Source organism: Diabrotica virgifera, chromosome 9 (genome assembly GCF_917563875.1).
Source record: "Diabrotica virgifera virgifera chromosome 9, PGI_DIABVI_V3a".
Lineage (NCBI taxonomy): Eukaryota > Metazoa > Arthropoda > Insecta > Coleoptera > Chrysomelidae > Diabrotica > Diabrotica virgifera.
Window position 1 is genome coordinate 153,904,240 of NC_065451.1, and position 16,918 is coordinate 153,921,157.

Consider the following 16,918-nt stretch of genomic DNA (forward strand, 5'->3'; position numbering starts at 1 on the left):
CAATCGTAGATAAAAGAATATACCTAAGTTCCTACCTTATATAAAAACACTTATGCCATGGTAAATCGGGTTCTTGCTGAAGTATTGTATCTAGCTGTACAAATTCTTCATCTAGTTTGCATTAGAAAGTTAATCTTTTGTGCAATGAATAGAACCTAACGTCCTTACATTTCCTTCTATAACGGTTAATCTACCCCCTATCCTATGATTGGCCAGGCAGGGTTCTACGCTTGACATAAGATGACACCGTTGCCCTATCCTCAATTTTTTCACAAACATAACCACATCACATAAAGTTACATTTAAAAATAACTGCTTCAATAGTTCTAAAGCACCAAAAAAATAGTTTGGAAAAGTAAATAGTACAATATCAGTGTAAATACTGGATAGAAAAACTCAAAAGAGGCATTTTAAATCAAAGTTAATTAAAATTGTTACAAAAAAGATAAATAAACATCAACTGTATAAGTGTTTTTAAATCAAAAGGTAATTTAAATTCTTTTTATTAATGATTACTATTAAGACATTAATTGAAATTTAAATTATTCAGTAGATTATATTCAAAGTTAACTAACACTGTTATAAAAAGGAAGTTCAACTCATAAATGAAGATAAACTGTATAAATTTTGTTTATACTATAAATCTCTCTATATATTAAACGTTCTTATACAATCTGTATAAGAACAAAGAAGAATTATACAAAAATCAAACAAAGTATGACAATACTGCAAATGCCAAATAACTGAAGGTTATTAGATCCATTCCTGAACTGGTCTGGATTCGTAATTCCTAGGGACGTCCGATTAAGGTCCCATTACATTCTGACTTACCGGGACATGAAACAGGCGTCCTGGGGACGTCCGTAATCGTACTTCCCGGGGCCGTCTGGATTTGTAATTCCTGGGAACGTCCGATTGAGGTCCCCGTACATTCGGATTTAACTGGGACCTGAAACAGACGTCCTCGGGATGCCGTGTGCTATTGTCACCAATGGCACGCATTTGTGCACGGCTTAGGCTCCGCCTGCAGAATCCTTTGTTTCGGTAGCGATTCAAAACTATAAAAGGTGGCGAATCTCTACCGAAGCTCTCTATAACCAGAAGAAGATATCCCACCAACATCACCAGCGGAGATAAATATACATATCAAAAAGTGTTCACCAAAAAAACCAGGCCCAGACAATATAACGAACAGAGCTCTAAAATATCTACCTGCGAGAGCTATAGTATATCTAACGAATATAATAAATGGCATATTAAGATTCAAAAAAATTCCCGAATCGATGGAAAGAGGCCCATGTCATAATGATACCAAAACCTGGCAAAGATAGCACATTTCCGCAAAACTACAGGCCGATAAGCTTGCTTCCAGCAATCAGTAAGATAACGGAAAGAATAATCCTAAGCCGAAACGAACAGGCTAGAAATCATCCCAGAAGCCCAGTTCGGATTCAGAGCAGAACACTCCAGCGAGCTACAAGTACTCAGAATAACAGAGTACATGCTGGACTAAACGATAAGCAATACATAGGGACAGCATTCCTGGATGTAAGCAAAGCCTTCGATAGAGTCTGGCATAAGGGCCTAATATACAAAATGCGAGAATATGGATACGGTGAGGCAATGACGAGGCTGATCTCTTCGTACCTGAGCGGCAGGAGATTCAGAGTTCGGATAGGACAAGTCCTGTCGGAACTTGGAACTCCAGAAGCGGGGGTGCCACAGGGAGCAGTACTGTCACCCTTGTTGTATTCAATATTCACCGCAGATATACCAAGATCACACGGTACTATGCTAGGCCTTTATGCGGACGATACAGCGATAGCGGCCAAACATAGGAACATAGACACAACAGTAGAGAATCTACAATCCGCACTAGAAGATGTAGAAGAATGGTGCACTAAATGGAAAATCGCCATAAACGCGGAAAAAACACAAGCGGTAATGTTCAAAAAAAGAAGAGAACAGCCAGGTGAACAGCTAAGGTTATTAGAAAATCCAATCGAGTGGAAAGAGGAAGCCAAATACCTAGGAGTCACCTGAGATAAAGGCCTTACATTTAACAAACACGCAGAAAAAACAATAAATAAAGTCAACGCTGCAAGAGCATCGGTAAGAGGACTCATAGGTAGAAAAAGCAAATTAAAAACAAAAACGAAGATACGACTCATTAATAGCCTAATAATACCGATAATTACTTACGCATCTCTCGCATGGGGGCAAGTATGCACGACAACCAAAAAGAAAATTCAAGCGGCACATAAAAGAAGCCTAAGGGAAGCAGTCGACGTACCTAGATACGTAGCAGAAAGATTCCTATTTAGAGAACTCAAACAAATCAGAGTAATTGACACCATAAAAGAAAGAGCGAGGACAAAATTCCCTGAAATAGAAAACCATCCAAGTCCAATACTGCGAGAGATGCTAAGGTACGACGCTTTCCACCGATGGAAACACAAAAGACCTAAACAACAGATAGCTGAATAAAGGTACAGAAAAACGACAAAACAGATGGTTCGTAGCTCAACACAAAACAAAACGAGACAAATCAAAGGTAAGACGCACAAACTAAGACATATTTTAGTATAAAATAACAACAAATGGGACCAGGCCTTAAGCCTGGGACCCAAGCAAGCAAAAACAGTACCGCGGACAAATCACCAGTAGTCAAAGGCTAAAAGCGCATCACGCTGGCCTAGTTTTCAAACCGGTTAGGACACCACATTGGAATCTTATTACCCAGGATTCCCATGTGAAGAGCATTTGGCTGATAGTTGTGCCCCCATCGCGCATCAGCGTACTATGGGGGGGAAAGGGAAGGCCTGGAGCATTGGAGCGGGGTGGAGTGACTCCTGCCATAGGCACGAGTTAAAACAACTCGCTCCAATGAATTGTTACACCCGAACGTAATTTCTTTAAAGGGTGAACAAGTCTCACGGGTCGGGTTGAATAATAATGCTTGCTTGCTTGCGAAGCTCTCTATCAGCCTTGACTCTTGAAGAGCACCTCACGTGCGTCGTGCGGGCTTCGGCCTACGCCGTGGCGGCCATCTGGCCATTTTCTACGGACACGTTGTCCATGTATTAGAATTTTGTGCTGCAGTTCTTATTTTACAACTCTAATTACTGTGTTTTCTCTACCTCATTCCTTGATTTAAAAATGTAAGAATACGAGATGAACTCTCAACCTTAGAAACGCCATGAAATGGCAAAATAAGACTTAAACTTGGAAATAAAGATGCTATAAACAGCTCAGCCGACGACACAAGTCACAAACCCTATCAACCGATAGGGTAATCTCTATACGGAGGATGGTTAATGGGGCTACACTTCTACAACCCTAAGTACCCCGATAGATGATATGGCGCCCAACGAAATTTCGAACTACACCACGTTCCTGAGATCCTGAGTAGCTGTTTCCTGTATGGTATGGTTCCACACACAGCGTGAAACCGAAGTCACCGGCTTCCTGGAGACCATGGAATCCACGTAGCAACTGCTGAGCATGGAATGTGCCTGGCCTGGCACCCGGCCTCGTCCCGGCTTCCCGCAGGCACGCTCGCCTTGCACTTCTGGATGGTTGATGGGACCCTGGTGCACCTATGGTGGACCGTCGATGGTTTGTGCACCTCCTGCAGGACTATGGTATCAAAACGTGAGTTTTTAAACAATCTTTTTTAGTGATTTGTGTTCTAGGTACTTTATTTTTCAATTTTTTGCAACTTTTTAAACTAATATCTTGATATATTTAACTAATTTTTTAAAAAACCTTTTTTTTTTTTAACGTAAAACTTTACATTTTTGCTATTTTTTGGTTAATAACCTTTTAAATTTACTATTTAACTACGGAATAACATTTACACATGTTTAATTAAATATTGAGAGATTTCACGCATTTTTGCTTTAATTTTGAGGTACTGATTAACTTTGAAAATATTTGAAATATTTTATAAGTTCAATTTTTGATACATTTCATATTAGCAACATTTTTCACATGTTTTGACTTGTATTATTTTAGACTACATGTTCTTTACCTTTTGTTCATGTACTCTGCATCTTACATGCACTTTTAGTAACTTTTCGTTCTATACACGCAATTTTGCCCCTTAACCGGCAAAATCAAATTTTGCCTACTTTCTTGTGCTTTATTTGCATTTTTTTTGCGATATATTTTAGTAAATATAGTAACTTTTAATATATTTTAACTTTTACTAATACACTTTAACGTACTTTGATAATATTTTGAATGTTAGAAACACTTCACATATTTCAGATATTTTACAAGTACCTATTATTTTAAATTTATATATATTGTTGTGATCTTATTTTTGAAATCTGATGCTGTTCTCAGATGTAATTTATTTTAATTAATTAATTAATGATGATCTCATTTATCAAACAGATCAAATATCAATATAGTGTTAATCTCAGGGCTAAATTATAATATCAATTACTTACTTTCGAGGCTTCAAAATATTTCTCAGTGGATTCCTAATCGGGATAGATAAAAGAGAGTAAAATAATACACACATATGAATTTCAATTAGAAATTATAAAATCGTTTATTTTATCTAAATGGCATTCAATGCTTAATATTTCTTATATCTTATCTTTCTATCTTTATTTAATATAACATTTACAAACATGGGAATCTTATTTCTTTTTGTCTCCAAAGTTATTTTATTTAAAATGAACTATTATGATTTTTCAGTGATAAATTGATTTAGGTTTGATGAAAAATTTTTAATAATGATTGTGTGCCTCAATTTTCAACGTGGTATTTAATACATAAACCATACATTCATGTCATAACAAAATAGACTGACCTTTACTGATGATTTGACAATGTCTTCACACAAAACACGTTTCCTCCTATCTTGGGTTGCGATCAAACGACTCGTACTAGCTTCCCAGTAAAGCCTCTGCTCCTTTCTGAAAACTACGCCTCGTACCGCCCTCGTTCCTGCCTTCTCCTGATGCCGTGTTCTACCTTTTTCAAACACTTCAACAAAAAACCGGGATACTCTAGACTCAAGGAGTTATATCTTATCTCGACTCGGCCTAACACTCGTTCCACGATATCTTACTTTTTAAATTTCAACAAAAAACTAACTATACCGGCGTTTCACTTTTTTTTTGTATACTCTTCTCGAACACTGGACTTCGCCTTTCGATCGCTCAAAACATTCTGCCTTCACATTTCTCATCCATTCTTCTGCTTCCAAATTACCCCTTCCAGCATTCAAAAATCAACCAATCCCAAGCAACTTTCAATTACCCGTATTTATCAACACAACTTTCCTTTTTCTAAATATCTTAATGGATTTCAAGAAAAATAATATTCCCCATTTCAATTTTACTTTCTACATTAATACAACATTTACAAATTTAATGACCTGTTATCTTATTCACTAAAGTATTAGTTAGCGGTGGTTAATGACCAATCCTTCCGCGAACACTTTCTTTGTAACATCACTCTAATTGTTTATTTGAGTCGTATTGTTCCCGCGGTTCGTAAACACTTCTCCGAGTCACTCTCTTAAAAGCTACCTAGACATAATTTGTTTTATACAGGGTGTTCCAAATTTACATGCCCGTGGTCGAGAAAAATGAAAACCTTTATTTTAATTTGACTTTAATTTATAATTATAAACTTTTATTTCTTATATCACTTAGGAATATAACAAATCCCCGCCTTTGTATTCGATAAAATTTATCTGCATCTTTAATTAAATTTTCTCGAGGCAAAACCAACTCCCCGTATATTACCTTGCTTTAATCTATGTCTTATACCCCTTCTTCTTGTATTACTCTAATTAATCCCACCTGTAGAGTAATTGTTTCCTTTTTTTCAGTGTCCTCATCCCGTGTTAGAGCGTCGGCTATTATGTTGTCTTTCCCTTTTTCCCCATATCAATTTTCTGTCTTTTTCCTCAGATTCTTCACATACGTTTACCGTGCATTCTGCATCCTCGTTTTCATATACCTCCTCTTCAAATGCCACTGTTTCAGTCATATCCTTTTCGCTTTCATTTGTTAGCTTTATTTCTTCTTCTCCTGAGCTCATGTTTTCTTTTGAGGAATCCCAGGTTTTATTTTCTTTTGTTGTTAATACTTTTATTTCTTCTTCTCCTGAGCTCGTCTCTTCTTTTGAGGAATCCCAGGTTTTAATTTTTTTCTTTTTCTTCTTTGTCCTTGCTTCATTGCCAAATTAATTTCCACTGTTTGTTCTTTACCTGATTCGTCCGTATTTCGTTTCTCATGTTCCTTGTCCTGTTCTTCTTCTTTTTCTTCTGATAGTTTCATCGTATTATTTTTAAAATCTATCATTACATATTTTTCTGCCAATTCGTCAACTCGTACTATCATGTCATGTGACATGTTTGGCATAATTACACATTGTAGTGCATACTTATTTTTACCTAATCGTACCATTACTCGTATGCCTTCATTTATAGTTGCCAATGCCCGTTTGTTTGCGCCCACTAAATTTACCCTAGGTATTTTGTAAATTAAATTTGTTAAGTTAACTTCTTCTATTAGTTTTCTATTGACCAGTGTTATTTCAGATCCAGTGTCTATCATAATTTTAATTGGTTTCTCGTTGATAAATCCATCCACACATTTTAAATTAACTCCATTTTTCTTTTCGTTGTTTCCTGCCAATTTAATAAAATCCTTGGGTTGACAAAAGATTCCTGTTTGGTTTTTGTTTTTAGTGAGCGCCTTCGTGAAAAAACGCCGATTGCTCCTCGTTGTTTATATTTTCGTCATAATGTCTCTCTTCGTCATATCCTTCTGTCTGGGTATTATTTACCTCTCTTCTATTATCTCTTGGTCTGTCGGATCTGTTTTGGGTTTTCTCGATATCCCTGTTCATTTTGTCTACCATTACTTTTGTTTTCTTGATTTGAGCGTGTGGTGTTTCTATTCTGGTATTCTCGATTTCTGTCTTCATTCCATTGCCTATTTCTTTGTTCATAATTTCCTCTTCCTTTGTCTCTATTTTCGTTTTCCCTTCTGGGATTAAAATCTCGTCTTGTATAGTCCCTCCTATTTTGATTTCTATCTCTGTAATCCTGTGTTTCTCGGGGCCTGTAATCTTCTCGCGACCTTCTTGATTTTCTTTCTCTTAGACGTGATTCTCTTATTTGTAGGAATTGGCATAAACTATCTATGTCTTTGTAGTTTTGCAATGTGATATGGTCTTCCAGCGTTTCTTCGAAATGTCTTGCAATTAGTTCGACTAATTGTTCTGATGAATAATTATATTGTAAATGTTTTGCATTATAGTAAATTTGTAATGCATATGTCCTTTCTGAGATACCCATCCTCTCATTTTGTATTTCCCATTTTGCAATTCCTTGTTAATTTCCAATTGTTGGACTTTTCCCCAGAAATAATTCAAAAATTTTTGTTCAAATTGTTGCCAGCTGTCAAATTCTTCTTCTTTGCAATCAAACCATAGACCTGCCTCATACTTCAGATGGTTTCTGATTGTTTCTTTCGCTGTTTCGAAATTTCTGATATGTTGTACTTTCTTTTTCAGGCTATTTATGAAGGGCAGTGGGTGTACTCCTCCTACATCCCCGCCAAACCGTATTTTCACGTCATCTGTGCTATGTATAACCATTTCTCTTCTTTCTCCGACATTTTGTTGAGTACTGATTTCCGCAATTTTTCTTTCGTTTTCTTTGATCTTTCTTTCCACTTCTTCTATGTCTGCTTGAATAGCGTTTTCCAACTTGTTTTCCAAATTTTCTATTTCCTTTTTCTGGCAATTTGTTAACTCCTCCATTTTACTTTGAATTTTCATTTCTTGTTCTTTCATGTGATCCTTCATTCTCATTTCTTGTTCTTGCATGTGATCTTTAATTTGCATTTCATACTTTTCTATGCGTTCCTGCGTTCCTCCATTTTCTTGTTGTTCTCTTCTATGGCTTGTTTTGTTTCCTTCTGATTTTCTTGCATTATTCTTTTTGTTTCATCCATTTTTTTTTATGTTTCTTCCTGATTTTTATCCATTTTTTGCGACTGGAGTTGCATTAGTTGTAATATCTTTTCTAATTCTGATAATTCTTTTTTTCCTGTTTCCATGATTGTTGTCTAAAATATCTTCTTGGTCTAAATTCTCCTCTTGATCTGAATGTTCTTTTTGTTTTTTGTTGTCTTTGCTTTGGCTTCTTGTCACAGACATTTGTTTTCAAGAAGTACTATCCCCGCCAAATATGAAATTTGAATAGTATGTTACCAAAACGAATTTTTCTCACCCAAATTTAATAAATTGTCAATAAATATATCAAATGTAAATATCGATAAATTAAATCAATTATGTCAAATTTGTACCTAAAGAGATCTAAAATTTTATGTCATCAAATGTAAATATCTCACTTTTTACCACGGGCATATAAATTTCCAACCACCGGCTTTTCTCTTTCTATTCCTTCAAATTTGCCACTAGAAATACTTTTCAATGCTTTCCACTTTGGGCGACATGTTGTTGTGATCTTATTTTTGAAATCTGATGCTGTTCTCAGATGTAATTTATTTTAATTAATTAATTAATGATGATCTCATTTATCAAACAGATCAAATATCAATATAGTGTTAATCTCAGGGCTAAATTATAATATCAATTACTTACTTTCGAGGCTTCAAAATATTTCTCAGTGGATTCCTAATCGGGATAGATAAAAGAGAGTAAAATAATACACACATATGAATTTCAATTAGAAATTATAAAATCGTTTATTTTATCTAAATAGCATTCAATGCTTAATATTTCTTATATCTTATCTTTCTATCTTTATTTAATATAACATTTACAAACATGGGAATCTTATTTCTTTTTGTCTCCAAAGTTATTTTATTTAAAATGAACTATTATGATTTTTCAGTGATAAATTGATTTAGGTTTGATGAAAAATTTTTAATAATGATTGTGTGCCTCAATTTTCAACGTGGTATTTAATACATAAACCATACATTCATGTCATAACAAAATAGACTGACCTTTACTGATGATTTGACAATGTCTTCACACAAAACACGTTTCCTCCTATCTTGGGTTGCGATCAAACGACTCGTACTAGCTTCCCAGTAAAGCCTCTGCTCCTTTCTGAAAACTACGCCTCGTACCGCCCTCGTTCCTGCCTTCTCCTGATGCCGTGTTCTACCTTTTTCAAACACTTCAACAAAAAACCGGGATACTCTAGACTCAAGGAGTTATATCTTATCTCGACTCGGCCTAACACTCGTTCCACGATATCTTACTTTTTAAATTTCAACAAAAAACTAACTATACCGGCGTTTCACTTTTTTTTTGTACACTCTTCTCGAACACTGGACTTCGCCTTTCGATCGCTCAAAACATTCTGCCTTCACATTTCTCATCCATTCTCCTGCTTCCAAATTACCCCTTCCAGCATTCAAAAATCAACCAATCCCAAGCAACTTTCAATTATCCGTATTTATCAACACAACTTTCCTTTTTCTAAATATCTTAATGGATTTCAAGAAAAATAATATTCCCCATTTCAATTTTACTTTCTAAATTAATACAACATTTACAAATTTAATGACCTGTTATCTTATTCACTAAAGTATTAGTTAGCGGTGGTTAATGACCAATCCTTCCGCAAACACTTTCTTTGTACACATCACTCTAATTGTTTATTTGAGTCGTATTGTTCCCGCGGTTCGTAAACACTTCTCCGAATCACTCTCTTAAAAGCTACCTAGACATAATTTGTTTTATACAGGGTGTTCCAAATTTACATGCCCGTGGTCGAGAAAAATGAAAACCTTTATTTTAATTTGACTTTAGTTTATAATTATAAACTTATTTCTTATATCAATTAGGAATATAACAATATATATACTATAAAAATTCACTTATTTTTTATGCATTTATATTTATGAACGAACTTCTTTATACCCTATTCCACGAACATACGCCTGTTTTGGATTACTTACATACGACAACGAATATTTTACTGTGCAAAATAAGAAGAACGAAAGTAAATTGCAAATTACATTGTTGTTTATTGGAATAATTTATAAGCGCCATTTACTTTCGTACTTCTTATGTTGCACAGTAAAATATTCAGTGTCGAAGTAATCCAAAACAGGCGTATTAGTCCTGTCGCCAGGGGGGGTACAACGGCCTCGTTAATTCAGATGGACTTACTCAAGTTTTTTTTATGTATTTTGACCCGTAGAACACGAATTTTTTGGGTAACAGTTGATCCGGATGTCGATAAGATTGTTATAGACCAAGAACTTGAGGAATCAAATAACAGCGATTTTTGGCAAAACACAACAATATTTTGTATTTTTTGGGCCATTTTAAGTAAAAAATATTTCTACAAGTTTTTTCGTAGGATGCACAGTTTTCGAGATAAACGCGGTTGAACTTTAAAAAAATCGAAAAATTGCAATTTTTGAACCCGAATAACTTTTGATTAAAAAATAAAATAGCAAGTCTGCTTACCGCATTTGAAAGTTTAAGTCAAATTATATCGGTTTTGATTATTTGCATTGGTAAAAATTTATTTTTTTATTGTTTAACAAAGCTATAAACACGTAGGGTTTCCCGTGCTTTTACATGCGTTTTAACGCATGTAACGTAGAAATATTCTTGATTGCACTAGTACCTATTCTACCTACTCGTTCGATTTTAAATGAGAAATCATAGAAACATCACTCACGCACTAGTTGTTTGTAGCTTTGTTTAACAATAACACAATAAATTTTTAGCAATGCAAATAATCAAAACCGACATAATTTGACTTGAACTTTCAAAGGCGCTAAGCAGAATTGCTATTTTATTTTTTAATCAAAAGTTATTCGGGTTTAAAAATTGCAGTTTTTCGATTTTTTGAAAGTTCAACCGCGTTTATCTCGAAAACTGTGCATCCTACTAAAAAACTTGTAGAAATATTTTTTGCTTAAAATGACCCAAAAAATACAAAATATGGTTTTGTTTTGCCAAAAATCGCTGTTATTTGATTCCTCAAGTTCTTGGTCTATAACAATCTTATCGACATCCGGATCAACTGTTACCCAAAAAATTCTTGTTCTACGGGTCAAAATACATAAAAAAAACTTGGGTAAGTCCATCTGAATTAACGAGGCCGTTGTACCCCCCCTGGCGACAGGACTATATGTTCGTGGAATGGCCCATACATGCACCTTTTATTATGCAAATTTACATTTTTATATATATCGTAACTTTACTTAAATTTTGCACAAATTTTGTCTTGAGACATCGTCTGTCGAGTTTTCGTTTCTTTCTCGTTTAGGCCCTTTCGTTGCCCTCTGTCACGCATTTTCGACTCTTAGTTGAGGTACTCGTCTTGGTAAATTGCATCTGTTCTGAGTCCGGCCAGACTTAGACAGATTTTGGATTTTCCATAGATGTAGTTCACATATAAGGGGAAAGTGTTGGCTTTGGGTTATGAATCCTACCTGATCGGGTTTTCACGTAAAACTTGCGAATTTTTGCCGAATTTTCACAGATTTTTGTGAAAAGTTGGGCAAAGATTCTCCAAACCGGGGGGATATCGCCAGGCGCATACGGTCCAAACTGACCAACGCCCTGCGCTCATTTCCTCCTCTTCTTTCACATTTTCGATGTACAAAACACATCAAAATCTTTCAGCTTGCCTTCTTTATGGCTTGCCCCCTTATTTCTGATCTTCAGAGTGCCAGTTCAAGTAACAGCTTCAATTCAGATAGTTTGGGACGTCTATTGTGGACACGAAGGTGTAAACCGTGTTTACACGTGCATAGTATTCGAATAACTATTCTCGTTTTCTTGCAAACTCTTGGGTTATCTTCGAATATCAATTTTCCACTTAATTACCTCAGTACCTCTTATTTTGAAAACACAGTTTAACTTAGTGCAACTTTTCGCACGACTTTCAATTTTTCCTTATTTTTCGTGCTAGTGATCGTCCGTTCTACCGTGTAAATGTGCACAGCAGGTGTAATAAACTACACGTGCACATTATTTCGAGATACCTCGGCCCGCTACCACCTAGAGAACCTACACCCTTCTCTTTACGTGTTATGGGGAGCAGCACCCCCCAAAATAACATGTATTTTATTTTATTTTTTGTCCTCTATGAGTGAGTTGACAGTTTTCGTGGCCAGAAGCTGAAGTAATACCTTCACATAGCTCTGGCCGCATGCCACCTTGTAGGTGATGCCGTCCCGCGGATGATGTACTTCCACCGCGGAGACGTGATAAAATTTTACTTTCGCTGTGCAGATGAGATGCAGCCAAGCTGCATAGACACAGCTGATCTTTATATTATACTTTACGTTGTATATATATTTTATTTTTAGCAAGGGTTATACAGAGAGCACGTAAAGGTTGGAATAAATTCATTTTCTCGAGAATGGACAATTTTGGAAAAAAATCCCGAAACAGGTAAATTTTTATTTTTAAATTACGACTTTTTGGCATACATATCATACTAGTGACGTCATCCATCTAGGCGTGATGACGTCATCGATGATTTTTTTAAATAGGAATAGGGGTCGTGTGATAGCTCATTTGAATTGTAATTTAATTCTCTATTCAGTAATATAAACATTTACTTAATTATTTATACAGGGTGTCCAAGAAAACATTTTTTTAATTTAATTTATTGACATAAAAAGAAGAATGCATGTAATTTATTTAATCCAAAATACATTTTACTGCTCTGGGAAAACAGAAAAAATGTTTATTTGAAAAATATTCATTGGTTTTCGCTTAAACTAAATTTTCAAACTGTCCAGAGGAAGGTGGGTGGCGGCTTTGACATTGAATTTAAGCAAAAAACAATATTTATTTGTCAAATAAACATTATTTCCTGTTTTCTGATAGCAGTAAAATGTATTGTGAGTTAAATAAATTACACACATTCTTCTTTTTATCTCAATAAATTTGATTCAAAAAAATTTTTTTTGGGCACTCTGTATAAATAAATATGTTAATATTTGTATTATTGAATAGAGAATTAAATTACCTTTCAAATGAGCTATCATACGACCCCTATTCTCATTTAAACATTTTTAAGATGACGTCATCACGCCCAGATGGGTGACGTCACTATTATGATACATATGCGAAAAAGTCGCAATTTAAAAATAAAAATTGACCTGTTTTGGAATTTTTTTGCAAAATCGTCCATTCTCGAGAAAATTAATTTATTCCAACCTTTACGTGCTCACTGTATAAACATAACCGAATTAGCTTTTAGTCATTTTTTATTTTTCTTACTTCCTTTTGGCTGTTGTTAGAGTCTTTCTGGCATGCACGGTCTAAGTCAACATTGTCTGTCTTTTTCCCGTGTGTACATATTTCCCTCTAACATGCCCTCCGTGATTCTTGCATCCGCGGTACTTTCTGTTAAAAGGGTGGTCTTCCACAGGAGTACAATTTTCGTGTTGGCTTGACGTGTACCCATAGGGAGGAAAACTCCACTAAATTGGCAGTATTTAAAATATTTTACCTTTTTGTAACTTAGAAAATTGTTTGTATTTTTCGACTTAGAAAATTTTTTACATTTTTCAACTTTTACTTTTTCAACTTAGGAAATTTTTTATAGTTTTCGACTTTCGACCTTCGAAAAAATTTCACTTTTATATTTTATAAATATAGAGATTCGTTCAACCTTGTTGCACTTTCGCATACCTTAGAGACAATAATAAAGGCCTCCTCCCTGTGTGCTCCCTAAGGATGCTAATTTTCATGTTTATGTGATAACTATATTATAATGTTATGTGATAATACTATGTAACCTTTTGAGCAGGTGTACCAGATGTAATGTACCATGTTGGTACTTCGTACACTGCTCACTTTTAGAAGCACCATGCTTCGCAAATGTACAATTTGTTTTCTTTAATAAAGATATTTAAACTGCACCACAGATTTTCTCCAAACCGGGGGGGATGTCACCAATGGCACGCATTTGTGCACGGCTTAGGCTCCGCCCGCAGAATCCTTTGTTTCGGTAGCGATTCAAAACTATAAAAGGTGGCGAATCTCTACCGAAGTTCTAGGGCGGCAGTGGCGAAGAGGTAGATGCTAGTTTTGCATTGGAGTGAATGTGAAAATTTCGAAAATAATTAATTATTCGTAGTTAATATAATATTACTGGTTTTGCAGGTTAATATTATTTAAATATGAGTGCCAAGAAAGCTTACACTAAAAGAACTTGCTTCGTATCGGGATTTATATTGAGTTCCGATAAAAAATTCAAAAGGGAACTTAACGAAGTTAATACAAGACTTTTTATAAAGATTTGTCTTTATGTTATTTATAACGTTCACGGATTATAATAGCTTATATGTTATTTCCTTCGGTGTAAATAAAATTTGTGCTTTACCTGTTATTGGTTTTTATTTTAACCTGAAAATTATAATGATAATAGTAAGAGGATCTTGAAAGTTTTTCTGTCGAAACAATGCATTTTTTGAGACAAAATATTTCACAAAAATTAACACTAATTTTATAAAAGTCAGACTGTAGTTAATTTACATATATTTTTATTAACTAAATTTAAACATTTGTATATACAAATATTTGTAGGGTGAGGCAGATAAAGGTCCTATTAGAAATATCTCGAGAACTAAAGGCAACTGAATTATGAAAATTGGAATAAGGGAGTTTTGAAGACTAATCTATTTAATGAAAATATTTTCATCTATTTTCTACTTCCGGTTATACCGGAAGGAATGTTCGATTTGGAAAATATTACCACTGACATGGTGTTAATTTTTTTCCCAATCCTGAAAAAAGTAATACATACTTTTGAAAAATTTAAACGCAGAATAAAAGCCTAAATTATTACCGAGGGCCGAAAGTCCCTTAGAATAAATAAAAAGTTTCTTTTGAATGAGATATATATTTGAAATTAAAAAGCACACTAAATTGTCTCTTAGTTTTTCACCCCTGTAACTCTTTTCTCAGAATTCGAAAAAATACATCCCAAATAGTATTGAAGCCGAAATTTTACGCCTATCCCCTTAAGTTAGAATTTTTTGTATACTACGTTAGGTACCTATTTGAAATAAAGATATCTATCTATCATAAATCAATAATTCAAAAAGTTGTTTGCTTTCGTCACATCCCCTAATTCCCAATCCTGTTTTATTTTGAGTGGGTATAAAAGTTCAACATACTAAAATACTGTTTTTTGTTTAAATCTTTCTATGTAAGCCATGCATAGTATTATGTAATTAATAAAGATAGAAAATTGAACTAAAACAGAGCAATAATATTTAACTATGTAGTTTTATATAGTTTCTTCTGGCCTACGCGATACTAAAATACTGTTTTTTGTTTAAATCTTTCTATGCAAGCCATGCATGATAATATTGTTATATTATTGTCTTTTACTATTTTATTATTTATATTTTTAAGCACTAAGTTTAATTTAAATAAAGGAAGACTTACTTATTATTATTTTATTTTACATCACTTATTTATTTAATAGTTACAAATAACTCAAACTAACACATCTAATTTATTTACAAACTCAAATTTATGATTTTACTAACTAAACATAATAATTCCGATAACTGATACATTTCGAGTACACGCGGTTCGAATACAATAATATTACGCGTCGATCACTGACTGGCCTGCCAGACGGAATTTCGTTTCTTATATACTTCGGCAGTGCGGTCGTCTCGAATGCCGTGGTAAGGGCTCGTATTCTCTCGTGATGACTAGATTGTTCCATCAGAAATAGGCCAGGTTGTGAGCAGCATATTAAAAATAATGTCACAATATTATGTAATTAATAAAAATAGAAAATTGAACTAAAACTACGAGCAATATTATTTAATTATACAGGGTGTCCCGAAAAGATTGGTCATAAATTATACCACAGATTCTGTGGTCAAAAATAGGTTGATTGAACCTGACTTAACTATGTATAAAATAATGCACACAAAAAATTACAGCCTTTTGAAGTTACAAAATGAAAATCGATTTTTTGAAGTTATACTTCTTTACCGGCGATATGAGGGTGAATTTTTATATGTTAAAACCTATGATCCCGGCGCATGCGCATTATAACTTTGTTCTGATTGGATGTTCAAATGACATGTCAAAAATTATTCAATATGGCGGCTGTGGCACAGCTGTAGTTTGATTATTTATGGTTGTTGCGTTTTAAAATTTGTGTGAAAAGAAACAACAAACAAAAGTTAGTTAATAGTTATACTGCCTTTTTAAATAGTTTTCATATACCTATATTTTTGGACTATTTTGGATAAGGAAAACTCATTCTAATTTGGTAAGTAGTTTTTATTATAATCATATTGTAATTATACATTTGGATTAGGTTGAAATACAGTAGAGCGTCGATTATCCGAACTAATTGGGGGACATAGGTGTTCGGAAAACCGATTTGTTCGGATAATCGAACTACAATATATTGATACATATTTATAGTCATACATATTTATCCACAAGTGAATAAAAGACATATTTATATACCTACATATTTATTTATATCTTGATAATGACAACTAGCAACTAAACAAAAAAGTGCAGTCTTTGCAACAACATAATTATTTTTGGATACAATATTGAAGAAAATTAAAGATATTTTAAGCGTCAATTACTAACGCTTGCTCGGTATTCGAGTGCGGGACGCGGGAGTCGATAGTTCGAATAAGCGGTCGTTCGGTTGATCGACGTTCGGATAATCGACGCTCTACTGTACATTTATTTTCTCAAGAATGGGGATTTTAGAGAGAAATCCCAAATTAGGTCCGATTTTTATTTTTAAATTATGATTTTTTGGCGTAGATTTATTTATCTAGTAGGTATGTAATGCTTTGATTTACATACTTAATTTGATTACCTACAAAAGTTCTACCAATCTTCATCTAATATATTGTTTTCTTACTGT

The 16,918-nt window shown here is 34.1% G+C and overlaps 1 protein-coding gene across 2 annotated transcripts in view; it reads left to right on the forward strand.

The window, feature by feature from the left end:
- Positions 1–16,918, forward strand: part of LOC126892255 (zinc finger protein 234-like) — a 127,568-nt gene that overhangs the window by 48,748 nt on the left and 61,902 nt on the right. The window lies entirely within an intron of this gene.